Below are 13399 nucleotides of genomic sequence, written 5' to 3' on the forward strand. Positions count from 1 at the left end.
TTTACGCCATTCTCCTGCCTCAGCCTCCCGAGTAGCTGGGACTACAGGCGCCCGCCACCTCGCCCGGCTAGTTTTTTGTATTTTTTAGTAGAGACGGGGTTTCACCGTGTTAGCCAGGATGGTCTCGATCTCCTGACCTCATGATCCGCCCGTCTTGGCCTCCCAAAGTGCTGGGATTACAGGCGTGAGCCACCCGCGCCCGGCCTAAAGCGTTCTCTTTTAAGTCTTGGTCTCAGGCTCTGCTTTCTAGGGCACTGGGTTGGTTGGTTAACCCCTTTCAGTGCAAAATGTACACGCTATGCCACTTTCTTCCATGTTTGCTTAGTGAGGGAAAGGCAGAAAGCAAGAGTTCTTAAATTGGGATAGGTGAATCAGGCTTCAGGGGGTCTGTGCACTCTCTAAAATCATACATGAAATTGTGTGTTTGCATGCATTTTTTTCTGGGAGAGTCCACTGCATTCAACAGTTCATCAAAGTAAATAAGAAGAGATAGAAAAGGGAGAAGAAACAAAAGGAAAAATTTAAGATCTAAGGCAATGTTTGAGAAGGCAGATGGAAATGGGATACCACATGTAATCTGCTGAGTAGCTGGGGGTGATGGCACCAGGGAGGTGATGGTGCCAGGAAGTGATGGCACCAGGGAGGTGATGTTACCAGGAGGGTAATGGGGTAACAGCAGGGAAAGGAAAAGTGTAGAAAAAAAGTAGGAAAGTATAGAAAAAAAAGTAGGGGTGGAAAGTCAGGATACCCTTTTCCCATCCATCGTAAGGGTCATGGCCAACACTCCAACCAAATGCAGGTTGACAGGAGAAAAGCATAACAAATTTATTTAATTAGGATCTATGTGACACAGGAGGCTTCAGAAAGGAAGACCCAAAGGCCCGGGGAAAACTGTCTATTTTTATGCTTAGGTTCAATGAAGAATGGACAGCTGTGTAGAAATGTGATTGGACAAAAAGGGGATGATCTAATGGGAATAGACTAAGGGGGAAATCCATTAAGGCCTTTCTGTTCAGATCCTTCTTGAACTCTCTGTGTAGCATTCCTTCCTCTTTGGTATGGGACAGGACCCCTCTGAATGGGAGTCTTCAAGGGAGAAGGGAGAGAGTGATCTTTCTAGGTTTTATGGTTTGCTTTGTGAGAGGAGTTTTAGTTTCTATGGCCTGCCCTGGAGGAGAGCAATTTTGGTTTCTATGATTTGCTTTCAGAGAGAAAGAAGGGCAGGAGATGGGAGGATGGAAGGTCAGAAAGGTCCAGTTTCTGAGGTTCTTCCAAACTCCTTTAGTTCAAAGTACTGCACATACCAAGGTGGTATACTTTGGGGTATTATGTTCTGAGCTCCAACAAATAGATGAAAAACATGTTTCTCTGATGTTCAGTTGGACCTAGGTCAACAGCTGGCATTCTAGGAATGCTCAGATAGCCCATGGTGAACATCCACATTGGAACTTTCCCCACTCTGCAATGGAAGCCTCTGTTTCCTGATTTGTCAAGGAAGGTGGTTGGTATTAGTGATTTCTAAAGAACTTTCAGCAAGAAAATAGTGGCATCTTCTGGTTCATATCCCTGTGGTTTGATTTTTGGTGGTTGCTCCCTTGGGAACACCTAGCATTCCCTGGTTCTTCCAAGAGTAGAATGAAGTGGCAGCTTTCCTGAGAGCCCAGCCCCATCCTCAGCTTGGTGTCTATCAAGCTCTCACCATCTGAAGTGTCACTCTAGAATGAAAATTACATTAATTGAATTATGGGGGGTAGTGCTTTGGAGCAGGCAACCCAAGAGTCAAAATCTAATTTACATACTGATAAGAGTTGAAAAATGATGCCTTCTAATGAACAAAATGCCTGCAACTGGTCTGGCTTGATATTAGCATAAAAGTGTTAATCACTTTGGCATACAGTTAGAAGGTAAATTTGCCTGCAAAAATTCATTGAAATGAAGGGTTCTCTCCATTGCAGTTTATAAGTAATACTGACAGGCCTGAGATCAGAAATCAGAGTTGGATGAAACACCAATGTTTTGACCCTGTTCTATTCATTGGTTAAATTTCATTTGGTTGGTGAGAACCCTGAAGAGTGAGGTGGGGAAATCCCCAATATCTGGGAAGTGGCACCCCATGATGGCCTTGGCTGGAAGCTCCCAGTTGAGTCTCTCTCCTCCCTTCCCTTTGAAAGGCGAGGGGTCAATAGCTCAAGGCTGGCCAGACTTTTACAAGCTTCACAGGACTTTTCAACTCAAACTATTTTCATGATACCACCTAGCTGCTTTGATTGACTTCTGCTTGCCACTAGAATTGTCAGATTGTTTTAGGCTTAGGTCTTTTTGGCCTTCTTGAGTTTTTATTGGTCCTCTATTAAGGAAGTAAGGTCATGATCAGCTCTGTGTGTGTGTGTGTGTGTGTGTGTGTGTGTTTGAAGATGACTCTGACTTTGTATATGAACATTCATGGTTGCATTATCCCTAATAGCCAAAAGTGGAAATAAACATCCATCAACAGATGAAAAGATAAACAAATAGTGGTATACCCATCCAGTGGAATGTTACTCATTATTCAAGGGAATGAGGTGATGTTACAGTGTGGATGAACCTCAAAAACAGCACACTAAATGAAAGAAGCTAGGCCCAAAGATCACGTATCTCATGTTTCATTTATGTGAAACATCCAGAATAAGTAAATCAGATTGGTGGTTGCTATGGGTTGGGGGTGGGATGGGAGTGATTGCCTAATGGATTTTCTTTTGGGGTGATTCAAAGATTTTGGAAGTTGGCATAGGCATACACAACATTGTGAATGTACTAAATACCAATGTATTGTAAACTTTGAAATGCTTAATTTTATGTTACATGAATTTTACCTCAAAAAGAAAACTTGATTATTCTTAATGCAATGTGGAGAATGGATTAGAAGGGGCAGGTTGCAAGTTTATTGCAATGACCCAAGTGTGAAATTATAATAGTTTGAACTAGGGTGGTGGCTATGGAGGCAGAGAGGAGTGGAAGATCTGAGAGACATTTGGTGGTAAGTGTTAAGGATGTACACCTGCAAAAGTAAACCCTCATATCACATGGGCTCCAATGTGGTATCAAGATGAAGGGGAAAAGGGAAATGGGGGAAATTCTTTCCTGGGGGTGTTCCCAGATGAATTCTTTGCTTTATGTGCCTAGAACTCCTTGATTTTATATGTGCACGTATGGTAAAATGTGTTATATTTGCAGCCATTGTGCAGCTATGCCATTGTGGAGAATCTTAGGCTTCCTGTGGGAGAAAGTATCTGGGAGCTTGTGTATTGGCCACATTTCTATCATCACATCATATCTGAGATGCCTCCCTGGAAGTGAGGACAGCTATATCAGAAATACTGATCCAGCTCTGGGTGGGTACAACACACACACACACACACACACACTCCGCATACCTGCTAGGAGGCTGACAGCATACACTTTGATGTGCACTGGCACAGATAAGTCAATACGCTTGTTGAAACCAGAGAGAAAAATCTATGTCATGTTTTTCCCAAATAGTCTTAAAGTACAAATAAAAAGAAAAACATTCAAACTGACCACATACATGTAATTAGACTAGGTGAATACCCTGCCTTCCTCATTCCCTCATTGAACCTCATTCCCTCATTGAACCTCCCTAAGATTTGCTTTTGGAATAGATGTATGTATCTTTTTTTCCCACAACAGGAGAAACTTGTCTTGAGTATCTTCTGCTTTTATTATAAAAATAGTTGGATTAATGAGGCACTGACTGGCAGTGGAACAGTCTAGCAGAACCCATTAATCTGAGTGCATCACATCTGATATCATTGTTCAAAATGATATCATTTTCCCTCTTTCCCTCTTCCCTCTCCCTCTCTTATCATCTTTCTCCAAAATAAAGAATATTATTATTTTTTAAATTTAGAAAGCAAGGAAGGCCCCAATGAGTGTATTTTATCATGAATTAATCTCCTTCCTGGGAGATTGAAGGCTCTCTGGGTGGGCCTTGCTGCTAATATCATCCAGAGTGTGCAATTATCTTCTAATAAGCATGGTCTCTATCATTATTGCTTAATAGCTTTATTATATTACCTAGGACTAAGGCTGTCCCAGGCCTAGTCAAAGACAGTTTAGACCATTCCTTTGGAAGGGCTGGCAGCCTGGAGCAGGATGACACCCCTGGGGCTGGAGTGTTGAATGGAGGATGTGTCTCAACCCCCCAGGCCTACTCTTGCCTGAAAGCACTTAGCAGTTGGCCCAAGGGCTGGCACTCCTCAGGGCCCTGGCCCCTGCCTTTGGTGTGCTAAAGTGTGAGTAAGTGTTAGAGTGCTCTTGACTTCAGTCTGTGTATGTATTTTTTAAAATGGTGTGAGGTGTGGTAGGGGTCACGCAATGAAGCAAACCAGAAACCAGCAGTGAAATCCAAATATATTTACAAAAAGAAAAAAAGATATAAGAGGGATTTCTGATATACAACTTTGGAAAATTTTAGAGAAGAAAGTATATATATATATATGTATATATATATATACATATATGTATATATACATACATATATATACGTATATATACGTATATATATACGTATTATATACTATATATATATACGTATATATATATACGTATATATATACGTATATATATACGTATGTATATATATACGTATATATACGTATATATATACGTATGTATATATATACGTATATATATATACGTATATATACGTATATAATACGTATGTATATATATACGTATATATCGTATTATATATATTTATTTATTTTTATTTTTATTTTTGAGAGAGTATCTTGCTCTATCACCCAGGCTGAAGTGCAGTGGCATGAACATAACTTACTGCAGCCTTGACCTTCTGGGGTCAAGCAATACTCCTGCCTCAGCCCCCCCAATAGCTGGGACCACAGGTATGCCACCACACCTGGCAATTTTTTTTTTTTTTTAGAGATGGGGTCTCACTATGTTGCTCAGGCTGGTTTTGAATGCCTGGACTCAAATGATGCTCCCACCTCGGCACCCCCAAAGTGCTGGGATTACAGGCATGAACCACCACGCCTGGCCTATTTTTTATTTTTTAATACCTAAGTTATACATGAATAAATCATAGTTATAAAAATTTTAGATGGAGCTAATTATTTGCATCCATTACCACATAGAGATTATTCTCTACTTCCTTCCCCCTCCTTTCTCATGACACCTCAAAAACTTCACTTAGAATAAAATTCTTGAGCAAAAATGAAATTGTATATTACACATGTATTGAAGAAATTTGGGCCTGGTTTGAACTTATCACAATCTGAATATTTCTTTAGAAACCAATGTTTTCCACTTTGAATAACCCGTGGCTTAAATGCTGGCATAGAATTTTATAAGACCATGAAGCTTTTGAAAGAACAATGACGTTATGAAAAATCCAATGACATGGTTCGACCGTAGAAGTGATTAAAGTTTAAGTGGAGAAAGCAATTCAATTCTTGGATCAAAAACCAATAATAGGATCCTAGCTATGAGGACTGGAGCAAACCTTTGGTGTCATTTGGTCTTGAACTCTCATTTTACAGATGAGGAAACTGAGGTCTTTCCAAGATGAAGGTTTTCTTGAAATTGACACTCCTGCTGTACCTGTATTGTCCCTGGTATTTAAAGTGGTGCCTTTTGCCAATCAGATAGAATATTCGTTTACCTTTTGATTGACTCGGCTTGGTCATCCCATTGTCCCCAATATACTCTGCTGGTTCATTCAACAAATATACCCTGAGCACCCATCATAGCCAGCCCCGTGGGGACCAAGGTGGCAAGCCCAGGTCTTTGGAAGCAAGGAGCCCACCAAATACACTAGTGATTATGTTATGTTGAGCCCTGTAATAAAGGCAGGAATACATTCTTGTTTTTATGCCTTTGTGGGTTTTTCTGCCTCTAATTCTCTTCTTACTCCTTTATATCCCTTGTATTATCTTTTATGACCTAACTATGCCTTCAGACTACAGTAGCCCACAATGATTTTTCCCCATTCCCTTTTTATGCTCATAGTTAAGGTGACAATATTTGAGAAGTTGATTGTTATCTCAGTCGCAACAGGTTAGGTTACACTGGGGAAACAAATAACCTCCAAATTTCTGTGGTTTTACAAAACAAGATGTATTTCTCATTTATACTACATCTGCCATGTAGGTCAACAGGTGGCTTCTGTTTCTTGTAGTCATTTAGCAGGGTCCTGGCTGACAGACGCTCTGTCTTGACATGTGCTTCCATGATCACTGCCACGAGGAAAGGAGGCTGGAGTTGGGTTTAACTAAGTGGTTAAATATTTTCCTTGAAAAATGACAACCATCACTTCTTATTTTCTTGTCTGAAACAAGTCCCATGACCATACCTTACTTCCGGGTGGGTGAAGTACAATTTTTTCTTATATGTGGATAGAAGAGAATCTGAATATGAACATATGAATGATTACCACAACTGTATAGATCTTATTAGTCTGCTAGTATTTCAGGTATGTTTATCTAATTTTAACAAATTATAAGAATCTTAAAGGTAGGGGACCGTGTCCTCCTTTTTTTATTTTGTAAAACCATGTCCAGCAGAGGGCACAAAACCAGATCCTTAATGCATTTTTATTTGATGTTTTCGTTTGAGATTTTGTAAAATCTTGTTTAATTAAACCTAGTTTACGTTTTCTTCAGGATCTGAACTTAACTTGTAAATCAAGGAACTTCAGAGATATCTAAAGCTCTGTACTGTTTGGTGTTCCTTGCTGGCAGAGCCAAAGGAGGAGTTTCCAGGCAGGAAGCCTGAACTCACTGAGGCCTTTTCTAATTCTCACACCTGTCTAAATGTCTTCAGTGATCCTCAGTCATTTAACACCACTCCCAAACTGTCATTTGTTCAGTTTATAACAAACCAGGCAGGTTGACAACTCAATGATCAAGTATCAAGAGTACACAGACAGCTGACCTTTAGAATCCTTCTGAGATTCTTTAAAGTTTCTTTCAAGGAAGATGGTGACAAAATAAACCTTGTCCCTGTAAGTTTGCCAACATCCTCCTGAGACCCAGGTCCTGTAAATAGCTGAGTACTCATCTTTCTGAAGCTTCCATATCTTAAGCTCTTGAGTCCCATCCATCCAGACCTGTTCACAAGCACTCGGTTCCTGAGCTCTTACTTCACCTCTTGTCTGTGATGCCTCCCCAAACTGTGAGTGCTTAAGGCAGACTAAAAATTAAAATTCAGTGTTCTTTCAAGCCAATTATTTACATTTTTGTTCATTTATTTTAAGAAGAGGCTGCTTGAGGAAGAATTGTGATGCTTGATTACTGGTGGTAGCACAAAAGCTCTCCTTTCTTGCCCTAAAAAAATCAGCTCTGACTCTATATCCAGTTACCAACATAATGTGTAACAAACCAATCCAACATTGTGGTTTAAAACAATAGCCATGTAAGGGCCGGGTGTGGTAGCTCACACCTGTAATCCCAGCACTTTGGGAGGCCGAGGTGGGCAGATCAGAAGGTCAGGAGATCGAGACCATTCTGGCTAACGCAGTGAAACCCTGTCTGTAGTAAAAATACAAAAAATTAGCGGGGCGTGGTGGTGGGCACCTGTAGTCCCAGCTACTCAGGAGGCTGAGGCAGGAGAATGGCGTGAACCCGGGAGGCGGAGCTTGCAGTGAGCCGAGATCATGCCACTGCACTCCAGCCTGGGTGACAGAGCGAGACTCTGTCTCAAAACAACAACAACAAAAACCAAAACAGTAGCCATGTATGATTTCCCATGGGTCTATGTGTTCACCAGCCAGCTCTACTCATCTGACCAGTCTTGGCATGTCCCAGCTGGGCTCATTTATGCATCTGTTTAGCTCGTGGGTCAGATGAAGGTGAGACAGGATATTTCCCTTGACCCCTTTGCAGAACTTGTAAAGGGGTGATTTGTTCACTCAGCCTGCAGCTCTGAACCCCTCATGACAGGGGTGGAACACACAGGTGAGTAGGTGCAGGAGCTGGGGCAAATGAATGCTGGAACTGGCTGGTCGCTCCTCTCTGGTGGAAGCAGGCTCTGTGTGGGTCCTGTGGCAGCATCAAAGTGTGTTACAATGCTCTTTTAGCTCTGCTGTCTGGGAGGGGTGTCTGTGACCTCTGGAGCTTCAGAGGGCATGTGTTACAATCAGTGCTGTTTTAGCATTTGCTATCCACAAATGGCTAAGTGTTAACCAACTGAGTGGAGGGTCAGGGTGCCAGCCTTTTACACCCTGCCCTCTTGGTACCTGAATACTTGTCCGGTGTCCAGGAAGAATCAGGTCACATGAATGAATTGAAGGGTGGTATATGCAGAGGATTTTATTGAGCAGTGGAAGTGGCTGTCAGCGGGAAGGGGAGCTGGAAGGGGGATGGAGTGGGAAGATAATCTTCCCCTGGAGTTCTGCTGTCCTTGGCTGAACTCTTCTCCAAAATCCCGTCAAGCCATTCCTCTGAAGTCAAGCTGCTTTTATCTGACATCCAGCTGCTTCTTTTCTTCTCTCCTTCTCTGCTGCCCTGCTCTGCTCTCCTGCTAGTGGAACTTGGGGTTTTTATGAGTACAGGGTGGTTTTGGAAAAGCAACATTCTGATGGGAAAACAGTTCTCATTTAGGGCTGGGGATCCAGGTTTGCCAGGGACCCCACCCTTTTCTACCTAGTATTTCCCTGCCTTATGCCCATATCAAAGGCTGCCTCATTGAGGGCCACAGCTAGGATTGCTTTGATCTCCTCCATGGACCTGCCACATGTCCCATGTCTCATGCCCACACATCCCTCTGGCAGACTAGCTTGCCTGGGTTCTCGTGACAGTCACAGACCAACAATGGAGGAAAGAGGAAGACTCACACATTTTGAAGAGCTTTTTATGTGTCAGATTTGCTACTGTCCCATTGGCCAAAGGGAGTCACATGGCCCAGCCCAGAGTCAGAGTGGGTGGGGCCTGCACAGTTACAGGATGAAAAGCCTGAATTTAGGGAGGCCATTAATTAGGGCTGTTCATATACTAAATCTACCAGAGGCTGCAGACATGAACATCCCACACTGACAACCAAAGCTTCCAATAATTAGGACCCACTATCTCAGAGGCATTTCTTTTGGGAGGAAATCTGTGTTCTATTGCTGCACATTTGGGAAATTACTAAGCTGTTACTGTGGATGATTGGACACCAGCTGGGAGAGGTAGGAGTGGGATCACTGGACCCTTCTTTCATGTGGGTTTGAGACTCTGGCTGCTCTGAATTGCTAGAGTAATCTCGTTGAGCAATGAGGACTTGGTCATTGTCATTATCATGGTATTGGTCATGCATTTGCAGATAGATGGTAAAACTGATGTTTTTCCTCTTGGTAGGATTTAAATTTATGAGGGAAGGGCAAGGGGTACAAGGTTTTCCATATAGTGGCTTTACTCCCTAAGGAGATGTGGTCAGTCTTGGAGAGACAATAATGTCCTCAATCACAATTCAAGAGCCACTAAAATGATGTAATGCAAACAGATTTTTTATCAAAGGCCACAGAAACTAATTTATATACTGTGCTTTTCTGACCCTCTCTATCTTTCTAACTACAGGAGATAAATGATAAATATTACTAAAATATTACACAATTCCAGAGGGATCCCAGAACTTCTTCAACACTGCATTTGTATTATGTTGTAAAACTTCTCTTTAATTTGGCAGAAAGTGTGTTTTTTAAAAAAATAGTTTCTGGAGTCTGCAAAGAAATGCCTTGTTTGAAGTGAGTTCCCTATCTCATTCAAACTGGGACCTGCCTGTTAGCTAGGCATGCCACATTAACTGCAGCTCACATGTAGTGCCAGTGGCAACCAGGCTGTTGCTTAACAAGGATGCATAATAACTAATTGCATTTTAGGCCATTGGTTTGTCACTGTGACAGTGCCAAGTAACGGTTTCACAAGTGAAGCAATGAGTCCAATTCTGTCTCACTTATTTGCCTGAAAATCATAAAACAGTCTGCTCCCCAGGAATATGATGCTCTCAAGGATTTTGGCATGTACTGTAGCATGTCCCGTCCACTGCCAGACTTGATTGAAATCTGTGTCTCTATTATGGATCCTTGATGTCAATCATCAATTGTCATAATCCTCAAAAGTACTTACTTAGTCTTTTCCCACGTTCTGCATCAATAGCCTGTAGAGACAAAGGCTTCAAACCAGGAAGGCAGTGTTTAACCTTCCTAATTAATGGCTTTGGATGAAAGAACATCTCCAAGGTGCTCAGAAGAAAGAGATTCTATGGGGATTTTATGCATTGCTCTTTTGAGATGCTTTGCATGCTGGTGTATAATTTGCAAGTACATAAGGAAGTGAATGCTCAGAATATAATATTCAGAGCCCATCTATTTATGTTTGTGTTTAATAAGTTCTTTGTAAATCTCAATTTAGCAGATGTCTTCTGACTCTAAATAAAGCTCTTCATGAGGGAGTCAGTGTGGCTGTATGACAAAAGTCACATTATCATTTGAGTACAAATATTTGCAAAATAGAACAAACTGGAAAATTGAGGGAAAAATACCCACTGGAATTTGTGACTCATTAAATTCTCATGTGCATGACATATTAGGAAAAACTGTGCAGTGCTTGGTTCAAAGGATGCTTTCCCTCTTCCTTTCTTGGCTTTTGGCGCTAATAAAAACTTTATGGAATGTGTGTATCCTCTCATGCCCCACTTTTTGTATGAGAGCATATTCCTAGATGCCATTATAATGTGTGTGCGTGTTGTATTTTTTGTTGCAAAGTCCAAAAGGTACATGAAATGGTCACTGGTACACTGGCAGGCTTATTTCTAAGGGATATACAATGCCTTTGTGCCTGTAACAGCCTGCTCCTCACCCATGCTCAAGTCTTTGCCCCCAAGATGACATCTCTCCAGTCTCTATCTCCTTCCTCTCTTCTGAATTTGCTCGTTCTGACTTTTTGCCACTAAATGTCATTCTGTGACTGCATCCGTGGTGTTCAGGTTATCTTGGTTCTGGTTTTAGTCCCAGATGTTGACATTCAGATCTCTATCAGCTCCATCTTCTGTAATCTCTAAGCAGTCTTGTTTCACTTCTACATTGATCTGAGGTTTGAGGGGTCCTGGCTTCTCTGCGAGGTGAATTTAAACAGAAGGGACACCAAGATGGCATTTACAAATCTCTCCAGAGCTTCAGCTTTACAAAATTAGTTATATTCCCCCAAAATAAAACTCCCTTGCTAATCTGTTAGGGTGCCTCCACCAAAGGAAGGATCCAAATAATTCTCAATCTGATTTATGTTTTTGGCTTCTGTTACTTCTAGAACTAAGAATTCCGTAAGTTTATTACACACTGTGTAAAGTAACATTTTTACTGTCTCTAAGACATCATCCTTCAAGCCTTGATTCTGGAATGTGGGGGCTCTCGACCCCGATGACTTCATCTCGCTTTTCTTGATTTATAAGTATCCCAGCCTGGTGAACATAGTGAAATCCTACTCCTACAGAAAATACAAAAATTAGCCGGACATAGTGGTGTGTACCTGTAGTCCTAGCTACTTGGGGGGCTGAGGTGGGAGGAACGATGGAGCTGGGAGGCTGAGTTCGTAGTGAGCCAAGATCATGCCACTTCACTCTAGCCTGGGTGACAGAGCAAGACCCTGTCTCAAAAAAAAGTGTATGTGAGTTTCCTTCAGACTTTGAGTTTCCAGATTGAGAATTTTATTTATTATCATTAGATGACAATGTTTCTATTCATGGGTGCAGACATAACTGAGAAGACAGATGCCTAGCCAGTAATTCCTTCTGCAGGCTATTCAGAAAAGAACTTCTCTTATTTATAGTTTCCATCAGCAAGAAATATCCCTGTTTGAGGTTCGTTCTCGTCATTCACTATCTTCTTATAGTAAGCCTACCACGTCTTATATCCAAGTTTCCTATCCCGTTAGGATTTTTTTCCCTTTGCCCTGAATGTTTCTACTTTCTGATACTGTATTTAAGTATCCGATGGAAGCATTATTTTCTCTCTCTCTTTTTTTTTTTATCCAAAATGTGTTTGTTGAGATGGTTTCCCACTCATCTTGATTCAAAGTGCCTTTAGTGCTGCTTCCTCCTAAAGGAACATCCTTCTGTAAGCCTTACTTTTCCTCCTGTAGGCTGGCAGAGGACAGTGGAGCAGCCAATACACAAAACTACTGTTTGTTCATGGCTAAAGACTGTGGTGATTTTATAGCATCATGGGCATTTCACACCCATGAAGTAGGAATTGGGGTTCTGCACCAGGCGTTTCTTCTTGTGTTTCCTCTTCTCCTCTTCCGGGGAGGGATGAAGGAGATCCTTTGCGAGAGGCATGTTGTCGTGTGGGTAGGTCATCACCGCCGGAAAGCAGAAGCATTATTTTCTATACTGCCAATTGGTATCTCCCATTGGCATTTTGATAGGGGGATTCCCATCTATGAATCATCCAAGTAGAGATGGAAAGTAAGGTAGTTGGATACTAAGTTCTGGAGCTCAAAGGAGAGATCATAGGTAAAAATATAAAGTTCAGGTCATAAGCATTGGATGATACTGAAGCCATGAGAATGGATGAGGTCTCTCAAGGAGATAATGTTGAGGAATGAGAGGAGAATGTTGTTATGACTCAACTCACAATGATACCTCAATTTTACCTAGTTGATATTCTGCTCATCACCTGATTACAGTTATTTGTTTATGTCTTCACTCATACAGTACTGCATCTTATGGCACAAAATTTCTTAGCCTCTTTCAAAGATTTGATTTTTAAGTGTTGTTAGTGATTTCTTTCATGGTAATTATAACTCATTGAAGATGTTGTTCAGAAAATCTTTTCCTTTTGTCCCTGGGAGTCAGGGAAATGGTGCCTCTCCAAGAGTGACTGTCCATCTCTCTCACTCTCTGTCTTGCCTTCTCTCCTACCACCACCTCCTTCCTCGCCTAGTTGAGATGTCACAAAGAGAGTTGTATGAAAGTCACCAATACCTCAGGATTAGGAGAAGCATCTAGGCCCCAGTAGGCAAATATTTCTCAGGATCATGGTCAGCATAGCACAGCTGTCCTGATTTCCACTCCACCCTCTGACCTTTTTTCTTTTCGTTTTAAAACAGGATCTTGCTGTGTTGCCCAGGCTGGAGTGCAGTGGCTATTCACAGGTGTGATCATAAGTACACTGTAGCTCTGAACTCCTGGGCTCAAGTGATTATCCTGCCTTAGCCCCTTCAGTAGCTGGGACTGCTGTGCCTGGTTTCTCCTTAGGTTTTAGTCATTGCTATGTCTGTGAGTCTCCATCTTCAGCTCCTAGTTTCAGTCATTGTTTCCATCTTCTTAGGGTCAATAAACAGTGTCTATGTAGATGAACTATGTTTCTCAAAGTTTTCTCTGCTACTCATTTCCCACTGTCACATCT

General features: G+C 41.7%; 1 pseudogene; it reads right to left on the bottom strand.

Moving 5' to 3' along the window:
- Positions 1 to 12071: 12071 nt before the first annotated feature.
- On the bottom strand, positions 12072 to 12327 carry LOC104669137 (annotated as a pseudogene).
- Positions 12328 to 13399: the final 1072 nt, after the last annotated feature.

This window comes from Rhinopithecus roxellana, chromosome 5 (assembly GCF_007565055.1).
Source record: "Rhinopithecus roxellana isolate Shanxi Qingling chromosome 5, ASM756505v1, whole genome shotgun sequence".
Taxonomy (NCBI): domain Eukaryota; kingdom Metazoa; phylum Chordata; class Mammalia; order Primates; family Cercopithecidae; genus Rhinopithecus; species Rhinopithecus roxellana.